Here is a 13,683-nt window from a genome sequence, read left to right on the forward strand (position 1 = left end):
TGCAAACCCTGCCAAAGTTTCTTGCTGTTATCTTTCCAGGCCTGGCTCCGGGACAGGCTTCTCTGAGACAGGCCGAGTTTGCCCCAGGGCGGGAAAGGAAGCCAGAAAACTGCGGGCTGGCTGGCTTGGGGGACCAGAGCTTGGAGCAGGCAATGGGGGCCTGAGGCTTCGGTAGCAGCTCGGCACAGCGCAGCGGGAGGGAGGAAAACCAACCTTTCCATTTGCTTCTGAGTGTTCTCTTCCCCACTTTATGACATCTCCCTGGTTTGTAGTTGTAAGGCAAGGCGTTATTTACCGATTCTGGAATTAAATGGGAGAAAGTTAACTATTAGCCTTCAACCTTTATGTAAACAATACTGGTTGCTTTTGGCACCATCAGGCCCTGGCTTTTGGATAATTTGTAACAAGCAGAATTGAAGCCCTTCCATTGTGTTGCTCTGTTTTTTCTAGATAAGACCAGAGCCTCAACTGTAGTACAGGAACCAGGGTGTCTATTTTGAGGGCACACTGTATCTATTTATATTGTGAATTTAATGAATACAAGAGGAATCATACCTCCCCAGCCAAAAAAAGTTTAAAAATATTTTGCGACCTGATTTTTGAAACCACAGGACAATTTCAGGCCTGCTGCTTCTTCAGCAAAGGTAAACCCACTTAACTGCTAACCTGGCTTCGTGACCTTCAGCAGGGCCTTCAAGTTGGGACATCAGCCTGTTTATCTGGAAGATGAAATAAAATCGTGCAGAGATGGTGCCTTGCAAATCAGCTCGAACTGTTTCCCACAATGTGCCAAATAAGAAAATTACCCGAACCAAAATTCCTAGAGGATGCGGGTTTTCAACTGGGGCTGATTTTGCTCTCAGGGCACACTTAGCAATGTTTGGGGACATTTTTGATTGTCACAACTGGGAGGAATTGCAGCCTACTGGATTTAGGCTGACAGAGCCTAGGATGCTACTAAACTTCTTTAGGGAACAAGGCAGCCCCCAAGGGCAAAGAGTGGCCTTGTCTAAAATGTCAGTAGCACCCCTTTCTGACTTGTCCTGCCCAAGGAAGACTCTGCTCTGGAGTAATTCGTCAAAACCTGCTACCTTTCAACTGTCATCCTAAAGGAAAGAGCTCTGTTTTTCATTAAGAGGAACAAGGTGTGGGACCGCACCAGTTCCATTAATACGCAAAGCTCCTCTTTCCCAGAAATGGCAGGTTGGGATTCTAGATTTTATTATGAAAGGAATAAATCCCATCCATTCAGTTTCATGTCCATGTTTCCATTTGTTGTCAAACACTGCTGCATAGGCCCTGTCCTGAGGGTCACACACCCACGAAGGAGGAGAATTACTGTCCTTCCAACAATTAAGGAACAATACAAATAACACAGAACTAAGCTTTAACTGTAGCACCCAGGTTAAGGTGGCTCAGAGGAAAGGGAACTGAGTCCCTACAGCAAAGCCTAGGTGTTGCCTGTGGGCTGAGATGTTCAGGAAATGTTTGTTGAATGAAACAGAATGGGGAATATTTTAGACTTTGAAGTAGGGCTCTGGCTCAGCTCCATCACAGGATATAAACCCCTTGATTTTCTAAACAGATACTGGTGTCTGGCTGTGAATTTATTTTTCTTAAAACGTCTAGTGCAAACTTTTAACCAAAGCTATACATTTCCTAAAATGACTAATAAAACCAAAATGTTTACATGCGTGCCTGCCCTGTGCTGAATGAGCCCAGAGCTTCTCCCATCCCCAGCAGCCCCAGTAGCTTGTTCACTCTGAGATGCAGTCTGGGCAACCCCAGCCATGCAAGGCATATGCTCACAGCATAGGCTGGATGCAAATCCCTTTCCTGCAGGTAGGTACTTGCATGGCGTGCATTCCAGAGCTCTGCACCTCCACACCGAGTCGGGGAGAACATGGAATCACACACATCCAGCCCCACAAGCACACGTGACCAGCAATCAATGCGTGACGTGGAATCCGGGCCCTTCCTGAACTCACACTGCTCAGCACACGCCTTACACGCTTCAGAGCCTCACTGCTGGCTTCCACTCCTGTGCCTGATACATCCCTCCCCCACAACTACCATTTGCTCTACCCCAGGGTGCATCCCATTCAGAACCACCCCCAACCCTGCTTTCTCCCACATCCTACCCCCCACACACCATTAAGGTCTTGGCGTCTTTTCCCTCATCTCCATCAAAGGAATTGGCTCTCTGGGGAGTATCTGCCACTAGTGGAGGTTAAGCAAAACAGACCAGGGCCCTGCCTCTTATTATGTGGACACATCCCTAGGTCACTAGTAGGGTGCTGAGTCTGAGACTGCCCCTCCCTCTCTCCTTCACCTGTGCAGACTCCCTGTGCTGCTGCCTCTCCTAGAACTCGCCCCATGCCCCCTTTCACCCCTTTACCCAGCTCCCCTTACTCACCCGTAGCATGTTCTCAGGGAAGCTCTTTCTGGCCCCATGAAAGGTAGCCATGCCCCTCCTTTGTGTCCAACAGCATCCACATCTTACCCCTGAATCGCTGTACTAACATCTCCATTCTCTTGGCCTTATCCCCTAGGAAACATTTTGTGAAGACAGCCACTGTGGCTTTTTCTTCACTATATGTGTATCCACACTTGTCATCTGGCAGGGCTTGCAGGAGGCCCTTCACAAGGGTTTCTTAAGGATGAGTCTCTGGCTGGACCTAGGGACAGAGTAGAGATATTCCATAGTTCTTGTGATCCATGACTCAGAGCACGTCCTGATGTTCCACAGCTCCCATGGCTCCTGAAGACCATCTCTGGACAGCAAGATGAAACTTAAAAATGAGTGGAGTCTTTGGGTTCCACCCGAGCCCCCACTTATAAACGTCTCCTGTTTTCCTGAACTGCAGGTTCTTATAACCAGTTACCACTTTGGCAACTCCACTTGGATGTCTAATCGGATCTCAAGTGAGTCGTGAGCCAGACGTGGTAGCACATGCCTTTAATCTCAGCACTTGACAGGCTGAGGCAGGAGGCTCACCTGTTTCAGGCCAACCTGGGCTCCATAGTGAAATTGTAACTCAAACAAAACAAAAAAATCAAAAACTACCATCTCCAAATCCATTTCTCTTGTCCCTCCAAAATCTGTTCCCTTTCATTTAAGTAAATAAGAGTCCTATTCTCCTACTTGCTCAGAAAAGAGGTTGAAATCGTATCTAGTTCTTTTTTCTTTCTCACACACCACAACTCATCAAGAAACTCTGTTGGCTCACCTATGCGCTACCTGAGTAATGCCCCACCATTGCCTAATTCAGCCACCGTCTCGCCTACCCGGCCTCCTGCAGCAGGCTCCTGTTTCCTGCTGTTGCTGGCACCCAGCTATAAACTCTTCAACCTTCAGCAGCCAGAGCAATTATTTTAAAACCTGCACTACACCACACACTCGTCTGCTTAAAAATTCCAGCAGCTTCCCATCTACTTGATCTTGGCTTAAATAACTCTCAGATTTCCCCACCTACCACTCCTCCCTGGAGCCTGCTGCTCCAGGCTGATGGGCCCCTGCCTGGCCACAGATCCACTCCAACTCTGTCTTCCAAGACCACTGCTTTGGACCACAAGACCTGCCCCAGCACTCGCTACATCACTCGATGCGGGTCCCTCCTCAAATGCACCTAGGAGAGACACAGTCCCTGTCCAATGTGTCCACAGTAGCGTCCCCCAACTGCACCTTCATCCACCTTTTCTTCCTTATGCGTAGCACCAGACAATCTTTCCCTTGTCAGGAATTTTGCTTCTTCCATGCTTATTTGGCTGTAAGTTCAATGAGAACAGAGACTTAGTTGTCCCTTACTATTATATCCTCAGCTTCTAGAACATTGTCTAGGCCCGGGGATATAGCTCAGTGGCACAGTTATCTGTCTGGCAAGCACAAGGCTCTGAGTTCAATTCCCAGTACCGAGAAAGAAAAAATAAAGAGCATTGTCATTGTCTAACTGCTAGCATACAAAAGGCAGTAAATAACTATGAATCAAGGGCTCTAATTAGATAACTGTCTTAGTCACTTTCTTTGTCACTGGAACAAAATACCCAACACCCAAAACTTAAAGAAGGAGAAGTTTATTTTGGCTCACAGTTTGTAGAGGTTTCAATCCATATCTGACTTACTCCAAGGCAGAACAGCATGGTGGGAGGGCCTCCGCAGAGGAGAGCTGCTCACCTCATGGTGGCCAGGAGGCAGTCAGTGGAGGAATCAAGAGGGAGACAAACCCTTCCAGACCGTGCCCCCAGGGACCTGCCTCTTCCAATGGGACCCCAGCTCCTAACAGCAAGTAAGCTACAAGGCTCTAAAACCCAATCACCTTCCAAGAGCCCAGCCTACAAGAACATGAGGCTCCTGGAGGACATCCAACAACCAAAAAGTTACCTACAAACCAGGTTCCTCCGAGCTTCTTTAGTCCCTACTCCCTCTGACAGAATTTAGTTCCTGAAGGAGGGCGTCAGGATATCGGGCCCCCTTTGACAGTCATCCTCTTTTTCATTCACTTGAGTAAGGGCCATTGTTACTGCCCTGATTAACAGTTTTAAACATAGCTTTCTAGCCATAATCTCAATCCAGTGTGTGAATTTCAGACAGTGCTACTAATTTGATATTGATAGCATATTTTTGTCTTCTTTATTTTTTTTTTCTGGTTGAGAAAATTGCACTGTATTTTAGTGGACAAAGGCAGATCCAAGACCTTGAAGCACTCTCATTCTAAGAAGCACAAGAGAGCCAGGAGTGCTAAAGAGAAAGTGGTTGGAGTGTGCCTGGCAATGCCGTCTTCACATTCATCTAGTTGGTCATCTAGTTGGTTCCCACACGTGCAGACAGCTGCAGATAAACCCCAGTGCATGAACTCCCAGATCGGTGCCTACTTTCTCCTAACTTTTGTCTTTTTTTTCAGAGTAGGTCTCACTATCTAGCCCAGACTGGCCTCGAACCCTTGATCCTTCTGCCTCAGCCTCCTCAGTGCTGGGATTGAAGGTATGTGTCACCACGCCCAGCTCCTCCTAACCTTGAAACTGAATTTCAGCAAGAATCCCCCTTCCATAAAGGGAGGAAAAAAAAAAAAAACTGAGCGGGCTTTGGCAACTTGGAACATGAGGTCTATTGACTTTGGGTATGAAAGAATGTGTAAGCCTGAATGGGCTCTATGTGAACATCTGTTTTTTTCCTTTTAAGCTTCTGTGATTTCTATGACACAGGAAATTCATTTTGGAACAACCCTGTCTGCTTTCTAGTGAATGCCTTAAAAGAAAAATTGGGATCAAAATTATGTTTATCTCATCACTCAGGCAGGATGATAAAATCCAGAACAGTACCATTCTGAGAGGGAATCAGTTGTGGCTTCATCCTACATCCTGCCTCAGGGGAGATGCTAGTCATGAGCCCAGAGGGGTGGAACATGGAAGAAAAGACTTCTGCACAGGCTTAAAACCATGCCATCAATGCTTTTCCTCCAAAGCACCCAGATGCGGTGAAAATACCAGTTTAGTTCGACTCAATGAATAGTGTGTGGGTGGCTCCCGGGGCCCTGGTCTTCTCCATCAGGTTTCCACCCTAGAAGCCTGGGCTTCCCAGGCCGGGCCTTCCCACCTCAGCACAGGGTAAGACAGCTCTTCCTACCCACAAGGGAAGCAGCTGGGAGCTCCTTAAGAGATAACACAGAACAAGGTGGGCGCTATCATTTGGATACAATTTGTCCCCTGAGCTTGCTGAGCTGGTCTCCAGGGTGGCAATAGTGACAGGTGGCAGAACCTTTAAGAGATGTGCCTTAATGGAAGTGGCTAAGTCTCCAGGGCAAACCCGTGGGGAAGGATGAAGCTGGTCTCACGGTGAGTTCATTTTTGCAAGCCCCTCTGGCTTTCTGTCACCTTCACCGAGTGTTCCTGTCATTGCGATGCCACTGCTATAAGGCCCTTACCCGAGACTGAACCAGGGGAGCCACCGCCGATTTTCAACTTCCAAAACTGTGAACTAAATCTCTTTCTGTCTGTGTCTGTGTCTTTGTCTGTGTCTGCCCATCTCTCTCTTTCTCTGTCTCTGTCTCTGTCTCTGTCTCTGTCTCTGTCTCTGTCTCTCTCTCTCCCCTCACCCTGAAGACAGAGTCTCACTATGTAGTCCAGACTGGCCTTGCTCTCTCCATGTAGCCCAAGCCTCCGTCTCCAGAGTGCTAGGATTACAGGTGTGCCCCACCGCACCCAACTATCTCTTGCTTTTATTAAGCACCTAGACACTGGTATTTTGTTATAGCAACTAGGAATGGACTAGTACAGTGACAGGAAATGGAGAATCTCAGACTTAAAAGAGGACTGGTTACACCCCAAGGGAGGTCTGAAGGAAGATAATAAATAATACTAGAAAACACATAAGGGACCCCTAAAAGAGAAGGAGAGATTGAACAAATGGACAACAGCAGTCAGACAGAAACAATTGGCAGAACAATTTACATTCTGAATGTCCTCTTTTAGTGTTGGGTTCCCAGCGACATGTAATTGTTATTTTCTGCACAGTGTCATGTGACTTGTTCTTCGGGCCTTATTTATATTTTCTGTCCCACAGCAGCCCTGGACCTGGAAGCCTTTTCCTTAGTGACCTCACCAGGGTTTCAGTTTGGCAGTGGCTGAAGTCCATTGTGTCTCACACGTCCTCTGTTCTGTTCAGTGGCTGCAGACATGCCTTCTACCACCCTTTATTCTTCTGTATAGACCCAACTGCTGCATCAGGCAACTGTGCCTGTGTTATGGCTTGTGTCTAGATGTCCCCCCAAAGTGTAAGCAGTGTCATAGGTGGGGTTTTTTCGGATAGGCTGGATCTTGAGTGTGTGACACTGGATTCACAGTGTAATGCTAGGATCCAGGATACTGGGAATAAGGATGTGAGTGCTCCCCACCGCAAATAGCCTGGATAAGATTTAAGGGACAGACAGAGCCATGACTGTGTCTTGCCACTTTGCTACCCTCTCCCTGCCATGGACGGTTTCTTCCTCTGCGATGCGTGTCCTGCGTGCCAACTTGGCTTGGAACCAGCCTATCATGGACAGTGTGAACCAAATAAACCTTTGCTCCCTTAACTTTGGAGGTAGGATATTTTGTCTCAGCAACGAGAAAAGTAACTAAGGGAGTCTGCCACCACCCAGTCCTCCCAAGGGTCAAGAGGGGCCAGACCCTAAGACAGCAGTAGGAGAACCATACGGTTCATGATGGAGTGCACAAGGTGACTCCATGTGAACCACGGAACGGCAGAACCATGAACTCTAGGAAATACTAGTAACTCCCATGTCCTCACCAACCACCGCCCAGGATTTGCAGCTGACTAATGGAACAGCATTTTGACAAACAAATGAAAAGACTTTTTTTTTTACACTATTTTTTTTTTATTTAAAGAAAAGGAAACGAGAAAAAAAATACATGGAGATAAAAAGAAGGGTAGAAATAATACAAAATTACAGACAAACAAAAGGTAAGAAATTGCCGGTTGATAAGTTACACATTGTCATCTTCGAAATAGGTGTTCAGGTTATAGAATTAGAGTATTTAGAATGATATTCAAAACAGTGACCCTACAAACCATTCTGCTCTATGATCGAACAATAGCTCCGTAATATGATTATCAGTCCCACCTATTTGTTTTACATCTCAAAGAGGGTAAGGTTAACCATATCAAAACAGAACAGAACATTTAAAAAAGATAAAAAACAATTTAAAGAAATACAGATTTCATAGCAAGTCCACTGGAGATCTTCCTTATCTAACTGTCTCTAGCTTCTTACAAATAGTTGTCCCTAACTTCACCCACTTTATATACTTATTGCATATTATAGAACTAATCAAATCATTACAGGATGATGAAGTCTTTTTAGGTCCTCAAGGTCCAAATTAGGGAAGACAATAGCAACTACCTTCGCATCTCTCATTCTCTTTGTGATAGCCGTCCCCATCTCTGCATATGCTGAAGTTGAACTGAAGAAACCAGGCCAATGTCATTCTAATCAGCAAACAATAGATTGCTAGAATTTATATTATAATGCTACAAAATAAGCCTCGGGTTTTTCAGGTCTCTTCCTCAGAGTATTTGTTCCTATCCTCTCTGTATTATAGGGAAAACCAAGTCATAACAAGACAGCAAAACAATTTCCTAGAAAAACATGCAATGGATAAGACATATAAAACTATAATATAAATGATCTTCCGTAGCTACTATGTTTTCTCTTGTTATTTTCAATAGATTTGTCCACAACACTGGCTTATTACAGTTAAACATACTATCACCTATTTTTATAAAAACTTAACTTTGACTGCATTGTAGTATTTGAGAGCTGTTACTGATTCATACCAGTATGGATATCCTTTACATCTTGTCATGCTCAGAGTAGTTTCCTCTACTTTTAGGGTTGATTCTAACATGCATACTAATTTCAAATGGGATCAGTCAAGGCCAACCAATAGTCTTATGATTCAGATACAATTAAAATCAGTCATAGTAAGACAATGTAAGTAATACAGGATTTCAGCCTAAGTCAATAGGAAAGTAAGGATAGTTACCATGGTATAACCTGCTATTTTTAGTTCTAGAGGTCTGTGTCCTCAAATCTGACATGAGTGGACAGATCAGAACAAATTTAATTCAATCTAAATATGGCACTAGGACTACTGTGTCTCTTAAATCATTATACACCATTAGCAATGACCTCTGCTTTTTTTTTTTAAATATAGTTTCAGAGCTGTCTCTGCTAAAGACTAGCTTACCGTCTCTGCCTTATGTCTGCTACTCCACTTTTCTGCTATAATTTGTCCACCTTATTCCCTCATTCCATTGTCTGCCCCGTTCACTGAGGCCTCTCTGCCACTGTAGCTGGAATCCTGATATCTCTTCCTCTCTTTCTCTATAATGTCCTTCAGCACTCTCTGTAGGGTTGGATTGGTGGCCACGAACTCCCACAGTTCCTCCTTGTCTTGAAAGTATCTTATTTCTTCATTAATTTTTAGAGAGAGTTTTGACGGATACATGAACTTCGGTTGCATATTTTTTTCCTTCAGGACTTGGAATATTTCTCCCCACCCCCTTCTTGACTTAAGAGTTTGTGTTGATAAGTCTGCTGTTATTTTGATAGATTTCCCGTTATAGGTAACCTGCATCTTTTCTCTGGCTGCTTTTAATATTCTGTTTTTTTGGTGGATTTCTGGGATCTCGATTATTATATGTCTAGGCGTAGATCTGTTTTGGTTGTAGGTAGCTGGCGTTCTGTATGCTTCTTTTATCTGGATATCATTTCTTTTTGCTATATGTGGGAAATTTTGCTTTAATATATCTGTGAATATTTTTTGTATTTCATTTTTGGATGTTCCTGCTTCCTCACTCACATTCTTTATTCTTAGGTTATGTATCTTTTTGTCATCTTCCAGTTTTAGAATTGCTTCTTTCTGGTTCCTTGTTATTTTTAAGAGGCTTTTTCTTTCACGTTCATAAGCCCTAAATCTCTCTTCAAGTTTAAGAAGGTTGTCTTTAGTTTCTGTCAAGGCATTTTGCCAATATTCAATGGAGTTTTTAGTTTCCTGATATTCTCTTTGGATCTGTTTCATGCATTCTAAGTTTTGCTTAAATTCTTCTTCAGATGCTTCTCTTTCTTTTCTGATTTCCTCAGTTCTTCCATCTGTGTTCTCTTGGGCGGGGCTTGTCATTTCTTTAATTAATCTCTTTATATATTGCCTCACTTGGATCAGGAGTACATCTTTAAATTCCTCTATGAGTTCATGTAGGTACATTTTAATTTCGGCTGATGCTGTGTCGAGTAGAGGATGGTTACTGTGTTTGTTCTCTTCAGTGTTTAGTTCTCTTGGGCTTATTTTCTCCTGTTGAACAGCTGGGGATTTTTTTTTTAATTTTTATCTCTTGTCATATTTCTGGTTTCTTTCAGACTGTCCTGGAGTTCTCTGGCCCTCTCCGAATTGCTTAGGGCCTTTCAGAAGCGTGCTGGCTTGAGTTTTTGCTGTCCTCCCTAATTTGCTGTTATCTGGGGTAGGCTGGGATGCAGGGGTGGTACAGGCTAGTCTCTAGCCTCTGTGTCAGTTAGTTCATAAATTAGGCTGTACTTTCTGGTTGTCACTGAGTTGTGACTATTTTGTATCCGCTTATTGGGCCCCAAGCAGAGGCTTGGTTTAGCCCCAGTAGCTCCTGCCAGTTCTCTTTGTATCAGAAGCAGCTGAGTAATGTCACTATGGCACAGGATTCTGCCCAAGTTCCAGCCGTTCTCTTCCAAACCTCTCTGTGACAGGAGCACCAAAATAGCAGATCCGCCCAAAACTAAGATGGTTCCCACTAAGTTCTCTGTGTGGAACTGAAGCCAGCAAGTAATCAGGCTCTGCCAGGATTCAAGATGTCTTCCACCAGCCCTCCCTACAAGGGGACCTGGTGATGTCACCAAGCTGCTGTTTCTGCCACCAGGCTAATATGTCTGCACCAGACTCTGTGTTATTGATTTCCCCATGGTGGCGGGCCAGCTGTTCTCTGGCCAAACCCAGCAGCCGCGGGGTTCTCGGTACTCATCAGAGTCCGGTGCAAGTCCTCGTTCCGGGACCGCCGCACACCAAGCTGTCCACTTTTCCCGCACTCCCGGCACAGTGCTGACCGGTCAGATATCTGTGCACCATTTAGATTTGAAACGCCAGAGCTTTGTACATCCGCTCTGGTGCAGCGGTGCAGAACTGGCTGCTACTTGGAGTCCCGGTCCAGGTCTCAGTTTCCCATAGTCCCCAAATGCAACTCAGCTTTTCCTGCTGGGTCCACGGGTCAGTTTGTTGATTTAAAGGCGCGGGATTTGCAGCCTCCCGTTATCGGCGTTCAAGGTCTCAGCACGACTTTAAATCCTCCAGCTGTACTGTCTTGGTTAGTAAGAATCGCTATCGATTTGTCTGGCCCTCTCCATGCTGTCTTTTTTTAGCTTCGAGTATGAATTCTCTGGAGAGACTCTTCGCTCGATCCCCTAGCCAGCCGCCATTTTGACCTCTCTCCTCATGAAAAGACTTTTTTAAAAGTGTGTAATTCCGGGGCTGGGTATTTAGCTCAGCGGCACAAGCACCTGCCTTGCAAGCAGGAGGTCGTGAGTTCGATCTCCGGTACCGATAAAAATTAATAAAAAAAGTGCGTAATTCCATAAGCTAATGAGATGTAGCTGCCTCTATGAAAAGGCTGGATCTGAAATGATGCCAATCACCGTATGACAATTTCTGCCTCTTCAGAACTGAGTAACACGTGCTGAAGTCCAGACATCTCTGTATTCACATCCACTCCTCCTGTCCTGTAGTGGATGGACTCTGTCGCTACACAGCAGGGCACACTTCCCAAAACAGGTCTGGAAGAGATTAGAAGAAGGAGATTTGGCATGCAGGATGGAATCCCCTCTTGAGTTACAATAGAAAGAGCAAAGCCTGAAGCTAAATTTTTTCTTCTAATTTAACTTTTCCAAGTCTATATAATTTACTGACAAATGTTTCTCCTCTTTTCACAGAACTCCCTAAATTCATTTAAGTAAAATACCTGTCCAGAAAACCTGGTTTTAAATTGATAGGATATCTAATCACACACTGATTCTCCTAACCCATAATTCATCTGGCATTACACCATATCCTGCTTAAGTAATCCTTATAATACATTGGAGTGGAACTATTACAAATTATTAAAATCCAACTCAAGTACCCTATTGTATTATCCTCTTAGGAGCATGCTGATTTTCTAGCACTTGCCTTAGACATGGCCAAGCTCCCTTATAAGCTATTAATTTACCAAATCCCAACCTTCTCACTCTGCTGGTATAAATGACTGCCTTCCAAATCACCACAATAGCTTTCAGTGATTCCGGAGGGCAAGACAAATGGCTAGGACAAAGCGTTTGGAATTCAGCACTCCAAAGTGGGAGCAAAGATCTCAATCCACTCTTGGACCATGTAGGCTCTTACTCCCTTAATATTTCCCTTCCTCTGTTATGGTTTATCTCTTGATCTAACCATCTAATCATCCCAAAGAGAATCTCTGAAATGCATCAGCCAATTTATCCTGAGACCAACACTAAGAGCCAACTGAATGAGAAAGCATTCCCATCATGCTTTCTGGCACCCTCAAATCCTAAGCAGCAAACTTGACTCCTGATTAGTGGAAGTGCTGATTGTTGCTTGAACTTCCTCTCTGCCTTGGGAAAAGGTGCAGGCACAGAGAGAGAGGGACAGGACCCTCAGTTCGCTAGGAGGCTTGTGAAGTGTTAAGGGGAGACCTGTGGAACAGGGGTGGCATGGCCCAGAGAAAGGCCAGCTCAACTCCAAAGGGCCTGCTCCTAACCTATGTCTTGGCCTGTCCTCTCTCCCACTGTGGCACAGCTTCACATTCTTTTCTTGGGTCCTTCTCATGAGACCTTCAGAATCAAAGAATGACTATAGATCCTCAAATCCCCAGTAAAAAATAGCAAACTGCATCTAACTACATATAAAACAATAATACTCCAGGTACAGTGGTGTGCACTTGTAATCCCAGAACTGTAAAGGCTGAGGCAGAAGGATTGCAATTTTGTTCTCAACCCAGGCCACACAGTGACTTAGTGAGATGCTCTTTCAAAACAGAAACAAACAGAAAAATGGGGCTTGAGATGTAACTCAGTGTGAAGACACTGGATTCGGTCCCTGTTACTCTCCAAAGTCAGAGAGACAAACAAATACACACGGACACAAGGATACTGCAGTCCAGGCATTGTATAGGATAAAAATGACGGTGCTTAAAGCCAACATCGTTTTACTGCAGATTAATAAATTTAAAATAACTAAGTCCACAAGTTGGCATCCATCAACACAGAAGAAGCAACTGGAAATTCAGCTGCTTCCTGACAAAACATGGAGAGTGCCAGGTGGCTTTAACTTCCTCAATGTGACTTACATGTGCCACAACCATAGGCGCAGGTGCGCAGTGGCGGATACATTGCAACACCTCAAGGCCAGCGTGGAGCTGGGGAAATTCACACTCACAAGTTCACTTCATGCTGCACTGCAGGCTCCACCAGGCCAGTGCTGCTGGGCAGGGCCAATAAGTAAAACACCCCCAGCTGGAAAGTAAAGGATCTCTGTTTGAAGAGAGCGTGCATTTTATGTAGAAAATTCCAACGGATCAGCCGACAACTATTACAGTGAACAGACAAGTTTGATACTGCTGAAGGAAACACGATCAAGGCACCAACACTGACATTTTGACCACTGTGCCAGTAAGTCCACTATCACGTTAAAAAATTCTGACTCCAACAACATGGAAAAGAACAATGGACTACTGGTTAATTTAAAAATGCAGCACTCAATCCAGAAAGGTATAAGATACTGTTGACAGATATTTTAAGATTTGCAAGTAGATGGAAAATGTCTTATTTTTTTTGCATTAATCTTGAAGAAAACTAGTTCCTTTCAGAATCCAAGCTGCTGTCTCTCTAGAAAACTGAAAGACTGATTTTTAAACTTATTCAGAAATTCTGGAAACATGGGTTATTCAATAGTTTGTGATGAAGAAAAATGTGGCTGTAATTTGAAACTTAGCACACAGGGTGGTAATACTCACCATGAGATACTAGCACCTAGGTAAGTACAGGGATCCACAGAATACATCTAACAGCTCTCCCAAAAGAAATGTGCTCATGGTGAACTGCTTTGCTTCAAGAA

Source organism: Cavia porcellus, unplaced genomic scaffold, assembly GCF_034190915.1.
Source record: "Cavia porcellus strain 051 isolate PalLab524CR breed Dunkin Hartley unplaced genomic scaffold, mCavPor4.1 scaffold_24, whole genome shotgun sequence".
Lineage (NCBI taxonomy): Eukaryota > Metazoa > Chordata > Mammalia > Rodentia > Caviidae > Cavia > Cavia porcellus.